Source organism: Carassius auratus, chromosome 5 (genome assembly GCF_003368295.1).
Source record: "Carassius auratus strain Wakin chromosome 5, ASM336829v1, whole genome shotgun sequence".
In the NCBI taxonomy this organism is placed as follows: domain Eukaryota; kingdom Metazoa; phylum Chordata; class Actinopteri; order Cypriniformes; family Cyprinidae; genus Carassius; species Carassius auratus.
This window is the reverse complement of record NC_039247.1, coordinates 9,082,852-9,091,125: the sequence shown is the minus strand read 5'-3', so window position 1 is coordinate 9,091,125 and position 8,274 is coordinate 9,082,852. Positions and strand designations below refer to the sequence as shown.

At 38.5% G+C, this 8,274-nt stretch overlaps 1 pseudogene; it reads left to right on the top strand.

The window, feature by feature from the left end:
- Positions 1-3,433: 3,433 nt before the first annotated feature.
- On the top strand, positions 3,434-6,897 carry LOC113073768 (RNA-binding E3 ubiquitin-protein ligase MEX3C-like; annotated as a pseudogene).
- Positions 6,898-8,274: the final 1,377 nt, after the last annotated feature.

Below are 8,274 nucleotides of genomic sequence, written 5' to 3'. Positions count from 1 at the left end.
GAACATAACATGTAAGAATCTTTGCTTGACACAGAGTTATTTTCAGCAATAATCCAAAAGCCAATAGAAAAATCCTACTGGGTTTTGTCGAGGGAAGCAGCAGTGTGATGCTAATTTCCGGGTTGACCTATAAAAAAGACACCGCAGTGCTCTGTTGCCTCAAACAAAACAATCTAATTTCAACAGTTTATGTAATTAAACTGGAAATCCTTGACTAGGTCTTCCTCAAACACTTATCATATCAACCCAGTAGTTTGTAAGTGTGACTTACTTCCATAATTTGAGGAAAGGTTAGTCAATCAGATTAGATTGAAGAAGTGTTTTTGAGTGCAGTGTTCATCAGACGGTCAGCGAACAGACTGCGGTTGGTCTGTGGGTGTTTCGTCTGTAAAATTGATTCTGAAGCATCTGCACACGGCAAACCAAGTCCAGATGCTTCAGAAAACATTTTGTAAGACAATGCAAATGCTGTTGTGTTGCAGCTGAGAACGTATGCATCAATCAGACTCACTCCTGTAGATCACACTGTCCTGGTCCAGGTCTGTCTCTACACTTTACCTGCTCTCTCCGTCCTGAAATCTTCCTGAAATGCACACCTTTATGCTTCTGAGAGGATGACAGCTCCTCCTGCAAAATGGCAAAACCAAATGTATTTTACAATAAATATTTTTGTCATTTCAATCCTTTCACCTTGAATGTTTGTTAAGCTCAATTCTCACTTATCAACACTTTAATCAGACATAATAATACAGGCTTATGTTTTAAAGGGAAACACATGCTTTAACATTCAAAGTCCACTAAGACCATTTACACTGTATTGAAACAAAACTGCAAAAAACACTTCATAATTCGGAAAATATGATTAGATGATCTGAAGTCTCAGTACAGTAAAAGGAAAACTTCAGAATGTCTGCTAAATTAATATTTGAAATATATAACAAATCTTGTTATTTTAATGAGGTTGACAACCACACTCAAATATAATATAAACACATTATCAATATTAATAAACTTATTCATGTAATTATTTTACCAACTTAACACTATATTTTAAATCTTTATACATTAAAACATTAATTTTTTATTCTGCCAGATTTCATAAGTACATTTTTTAATTTTCTAGTATATTTCAAAATCTTATTCCACTTTGAACTGTTAAGTTTTATAAATTACTTTTGAAATGATTTTGTAATTTTCACATTTTCATTAATTTAGAGGTTTGTCAGATTTCACAAGTAAAAAAACAAAAACAAAAAAAATGGCTAACCATTTTTATAGTATATTTTATAACCTGATGTCTATTTAACATTTTAGAAATTATATTTGAATTATACATTATTTTAAAAAGACAAAACTGATATTGAGTATAAGCCATAATAGATGGTTATTCGTCATCATAAATCGTGAACTGTACAGGCTAAACTTTCAATGTCATAGACATTGACACAACTTTCAATGTGCATTCATAATGAAACCTTGATGAAAATGGTTAATTAACCTTGATGAAGCTTGTTGAGCACAGCTAAGTGGTCCAGGGAAATAAAATAAAGTGCTATGAAAGTGTAAAAATATGACCATTTTAATTTACCAAAAGGACTTTAAAATGGGTGGAATATGTGTGATCAACAAGCAAAACCTGAGAGGGGAGAGAGAAACAGAGATGCACCATGATGGATGGCGTTGCACTTTGATAAAGAGTTCTTCCCCCTCTAGAGGAAGTTTGGCAGCTTCAATGGCAAATGAAAGATGATTTGATTAAAGCTGAGTCCAGCATCTGCTGCATTATTGTAAGTGAATATTGAAATATAACATAAAGAATAATTACCTAGGGTTTTCGGTCCTGACAGTAAAATGGATGAGTGCTGTGCTTTGTGACTTTTTAAAATAATGCAGCGATCATTAGTAATGGAAATAGGCCCCGGCACTAATGATCCAGAGCAGAGGGGGCATTAGACGCTCTTCTGTTAATGGACACATCTGACCTCACACACACTCCGACTAACTCAAGCATGCACACTCAAACCACTCCATTAGACATGTATCTTTTTCACTGAGTGCACATCCATTTACACTATTCCTAATCTGTCTGACCGGTACGGGACTGTAAAATGCCTGTTCAGGAGACGGGACGGCCGGAGCATCAGAATTTAGCAGTAACTTCGCTGCTTTAGAGACAGCCTGTAGACATTATTAATGACATATAATCAAAATACATATATGAGACCATTAACAGAGAGAGATTCATTACAGCTGCAGGAAAAAAGTATGTGTATCCCTTTGGGTTTACCTGGATATCTGCATTAATTGTAAATAAAACCTATTGTATATATTGTTCTATATATTTTGGGGGAAATGTGATTAATTGGTGTGAAAATAATGTCAAACATGTTATTAGCATGTTTATGCAATTTATACAGAACATATTGAATATATACATACATATACACACACACACACACACACACACACACAGCGTTTATGAAGAATCCCACCCCCTTTAAAATAATCACACTTTGTTGCTTTGCAGCTTGAAATGAAGACTGACCGTTTTTTGTTTTATCCAGCTGTATTTTAGTCAGTGCAACTTTATAACATGCAAGTTAATGATATAACGCCAACATGTTAGAAAAAATAAAAATAAAACAATCACTGAGTTGGAAAAAGGATAAGCCCCTTGTGTCAGTATTTTGTTGAACCACCTTTTAGTTTAATTACAGCCTTTAGTCTGTTGGGATTTGTATCAGTCTCTACAAGACTTTGCTGTATTTGCCCACTCTCTTTTGCAGAAACTGCTCAAGTTCAGTTCAATATGGTGAGCATTTGTGGACTGAAGTCTTCAAGTCATTCCACAGATTTTTTTTTCAGTGGGGTTGAAGTCTGGACTCTGATGAGGCCATGCAAGAACACTCACCCTTTTCTCCTTTAAAGGGGTCATATGATGCGATTTCAAGTTTTCCTTTCTATTTGGAGTGTTACAAGCTCTTGGTGCATAAAAAAAGATCTGTAAAGTTGCAAAGACTAAAGTCTCAAACCCAAAGAGTTATTCTTTATAAATGTCAACAACGATATTGAATTTCAATAGAAAATTCCTAATAGGAAACAAAAGCCTAAAGCATAAGTGAAAGTACAAAACGAGCAACTGAATAATGTTGATTCATATTTTTGTTATATTATTATTTAAAATATTTTATCATTTAAAAAAAGTCTCAATAATTTATGATTATAGTTTCTCTAAAGTGTTTTAAGGCACAACAAATAAAATTAAATAAAAAAATGTAAATTAAATGTTTTTGCTGCTAAACCGAACAATGCGCTGTTCTTCCGCGCCGGTGTGAGGCGCTGCGCGCACTGATCGGCTGTTCACGAACCCGCCCGAGGATCCCCGAAGAACCGTAAACAAAGAGATCCAGCAGAACAGGGTCACGGAACCACAAGCTGCCGCTGCTAAAAACATCAGCTGTAAGTTTAAATACACTTTAAAAATCGCATATTCGGGTTCTCTACACTTGAATGCAGTAACAGGAGTGTGGATAACTCATCGTTGAGGCACTTTTTGTCTGTTTTGTGTGTCCCGCAGTGAAAGCAGGACACGTTGTTGGTCGAGCATGCCCAGTAACACAGCTCAACTCCTGGAGTCCGACGATACTGAACCGGACCTCCCGGTACCGGTACACAACCTGAGCCGGATGAGCCTCCGGGAGGATGAAGAGTCCATCACAACAACATGATACTTCTCATCTGGGTGTCCTGGGTGCGGTACTGGACCTCCAGCCCTTATCCCAAACTGGATCCGAGGAGGAAAACACCACCACTAACAACAACAACAACAACATCAGACATGATACTGATTCAGGTCAGCTCTATGCCGGGGCACCGGGGACCGGTGGGCTCTTCCAGGACGGGCCGGGCGAGTCCCAGGGTTACCCGGTTCAGGGGAATATGATGGCGATGATGATGATGATGCAGGAGGGTGAGAGGTGTGCACTCAACACCAGGAGGAAGAGCGTAAACACAACAGAGTGGTGTGATGGTGCCCACTTCTGAACATGTGGCAGAGATAGTTGGCCGACAGGGTGGGTTTGTTTGATCGTTAATGTTTCATGTTTGATATTCTAATATTGTGACTCATCTCAGTGTTCAACAGTAAGGAGGCCAGCTGGATTAGTGATTCATATTGTACTCACCCTTCTGATTTTCACACCTCACCTCAAGAAAAAAACAAACAAACAAAAAAAAAAAAAAAAATATATATATATATATATATATATATATATATATATACATACATACATACATATATATAAAAATATTAAGTTACAAAAATATATTTTGTATTTTATATTTAAGCGTAAGTTTAGTTACCAAAAGGTTTTAAATTCACCAGATGTCAGACGTTAAAAAAAGTTAGTATATTTTGATACCTGAATAAAGTTTGAACCAGGGTTATTATAGTAAACTCAAGCTGAAACCATAAAAAAACATTTTTTTTTTTTTCATTACTAAAACTAAAATAAATGTCAACTGAAATTAATTAACAATTTGTATTTCAGCTAGTTTCCATCATTTATCATTTTAAATTAGTTTAACTAAAATAACTAACTAACTTGATATACTAAAGTAACTAAAACTAAAATAAAAATTCATAAAAGACTAGATGTTTGTAAATAAACTAGATAATAATAATAATAATAGACATATAAATAAAACCAAAAACTACAAAAAATGCGGAAAAAACAACAACACAATTACGCAAACGAACTAAAATTTTTTTATAAAAAAATGCAAAATATAAATAAAAACTTTTTTTAAGTTTACAAAAACAACAAGAGAAATAATAATATTAGTAATAAGCCTGATCATAATTTATCATAATTATTTGTAAATTGTGTGGGCCAATTTCCCAATATGTGTGCATTCATTATGAAACCATTATGAAAATGGTTTTAATAATATATGCTTGCATTGACCTCATTGAACTGCATGTGTCATGTGCATGTGTGAACTACACTAAAGATTTCAGCTGCCTCACTTATCTGTAATGTTGTGATGTTTCTTCACTGAACTGCAGGAAAACAAGTTGTGTAATACTAACAACTGAACTAGCACACTGACAAGCCCTGTTACTATTTCAAGTATGTTAGTATCGACCAATCAGCATCCAGGACTGCTCTAATTACTCCTGAGAAGAGATCACTTGTCTATCACTGTGATTGATTTATAGATGTCTTCTTAAACTAGGAATGTGTTGACTCGGCTTTGTGTTTCTGCTCTCCTCAGGTTGCAAGATCAAAGCTCTAAGAGCAAAGACCAACACTTACATCAAAACCCCCGTGAGAGGAGAGGAACCAGTGTTTGTAGTGACCGGCCGGAAGGAAGACGTCATTATGGCAAAGCGTGAGATTCTTTCCGCGGCTGAGCATTTTTCTCTCATCCGGGCGTCCCGAAACAAAGTGGTGCCGAGCACAGGTCACAACGGCGTTCCTTGTCATCCGGGACAGACCACCATCCAGGTTCGGGTGCCGTATCGAATGGTAGGGCTCGTGGTGGGGCCGAAAGGAGCGACTATCAAGAGGATCCAGCAGCAAACCCACACCTACATCGTCACGCCAAGCCGCGACAAAGAACCGGTGTTTGAGGTGACCGGGATGCCTGAGAACGTAGACCGAGCTCGGGAGGAAATCGAAGCCCATATTGCGATGCGAACCGCAGGAAGCTTGGACACCAGTGTGGATGATGACGACTTCCACTACAACGGCACCGATGTTGGTTTCGAGTCGGGCGGCAACGGAGCCTGGCTCTTCTCCGGCGGCGTTTCAAACTTCCACAGCAATGCTGCAGGGAATCGCAACGACAGCTCCAGCTCGCTCGGAAGCAACTCTAGCGAGTCCCACTACAGCGGGAAAGGCAGCGCAGTGGCGGATCTCAGTCCTGGCAGCAGCGGAGGCACGTTCTGGTTTGGTGATTCCCAGTTGCCCTTGGGACCCGAAGATCCTGCGGGAATACGACGGGCTAATGATGACGGCGCCGCCCAGCAATCCGCAGCCGACGCTGTGGGGCGCGAGTTTGCCCACTACGCCGAGGCTCTCTCCGTCTCTTCTGGCCCGTCTGTCTCCGTCTCTTCCGGAGGATCATCCGCTGGTTCGGTTGGTGCAGGAGAATTCCCAGAGCCTCCCTGCCTTTGGTTCCGCGTTTTCTCCGTCTAGCGACAGCACGGGCTCCAGCTCTCCACCGGACGTGCGCACTTACCCAAAACACAGCCAAGTTCCTGTGTGCGTACGTTGTGGAGACAACATGGCGGCGCTTGTCCCGGGCGGGCAAAACCTTGTTTGTTTGGAGTGTTCCAACTCCGTCCTGCAAAGCGCATAGAGAGAGAGAGAGAGAGAGGAAAAAATTGGGATCACAAGAAATTTACTTCTTCCTTCTTTATTACGTTTAAATAACTGGCAAATGCAGGTTTCTGATTAATAACCACAGTTGAGTTCATCTCAGAGATTTGCGTTTAGCTGCTACGTCGTTTTTACGGCGAGCGTCGCTGGGGTTTAGCAGTGCTAAATAATCTTTTGTCATTTAGTTTTCAAGGTATTGACTGTGTTTACATTTTCATGTGCCTGATTCCATGACGCTGGTGGGGTGTATGGCGATCTGTGGCCTTTAGTTTCTGTTTCACACTAGAGTCGAGCAGCAAGTGATCATAAAGCGCCGTCTTGAACTCTTTGAACATCTCCAACTTTGGCATCTCCAACAAGGGCATTGCATGACATCAATAAAGGAATTGTTCACTCAAAAATGAAAAATTGAGAATTTAATCACCCTCAACCCATCTAAGATGTAGGTGAGTTTGGTTCTTTGTTAGAACATTTAAATATTTGGCTAAATTTAGCGTTAAACCATTTGCTCACCAATGGAGAACGCAGTATTATGGATAGAGGACTCCTATTTGAGCCTGCAGCAACGGTTTGAAGTTAAAATGTGTTAATGATGGATTTGTTTCTTACAAACATGCAGCTTTTCACTCCACAAGACTTAAACTGATGGACTGGATTGATGTGGATTACTTGTGATGTTTTTATCAGCTGTTTGGACTCTTATTCTGACGGCACCCATTCACTGCAGAGGATCTTCTGTTGAGCAAGTGATGGAATGCTACATTTCTCCAAATCTGACGAAGAAACAAACTCACATACGTCTTGGGATGGCCTGAAAATGAGACAATTTTCTGCAAATTCTCAATTTTGAGTGAACTATTCTTTTTAACATGAGCAAAATGAATTGTTATCTAAATTGCATAGTTAAACTGAAGCGAACACATAAACTGAAGTAATTTTTAGATAAATTTAAACATTGGTTATGCTTGCGTTTCAAGTTAATTTTGCTTTCATGTTTCCATCCACATATTTGTAGACCGATTTTGGGATGTCGTATACAAAAGCTGGATGGAAATGCCAAGATGCAAAAATTTGAAAATGCAAATAGAAAAAACATACACGCTCAGTTGAGATTTCTAGTTATTTTGGCTGGGAATTGAACGTGCACAAATTATGATGGAAAAACTTTGCTGGATGCGCAATAAAAAGTAAGTCAGCACAAAATTGCTTTCCAAAACATCAGGCTTCCCCAGTTGCACCAATAATTTATTACTCATACTTTTGCGCCATTTTCCCAGAAAGTTAAGATTTTTTTATCTTGAACACATGGGATTTGCAACTTTTAATGGAAACATTTAACTAGAGTGACGATGCACGTAAAACTACGAACAGTCGTAGAGGCCCTTTTTGGTAAATTGCATTATAGACCTAGTATTTGTTGGTAACGACTCCTCGTTGCCTTAAATGAATGGGTCCTGCCAGGGCATCACAGGGTGTCATACCCAGAGGAGCCATTCTGTTGACGAAAATGTGGTTTAGACAGCTCAAAGTGTTGGCTGACACGGCTACAAACACCACTAAACTCAGAGAAACTGAAGCATCAGAGATCCATAACCTCTCGAGATTCACCTTGACAGGTTTTTTTTTTTTTTTTACAATTTTGTAGTATTTCTGTAGTTTATATTTCATATTCAAATATATATATATTAAGATTTAAGATATATATTAAGACTATCTGGCGAGGAGTCAGCTGCTGCGAGTATTAGCTTGTAGAGTATTGATGTTAGGTACTATAGAGCAGGAAAGAGCACACCTGCATGATTTATTATCTATTCCTAAAACACGGAAAAAAAAAGCCAAGGATTAGATATAGATATATACACTGCATTAGGTATCAATACTACCACAT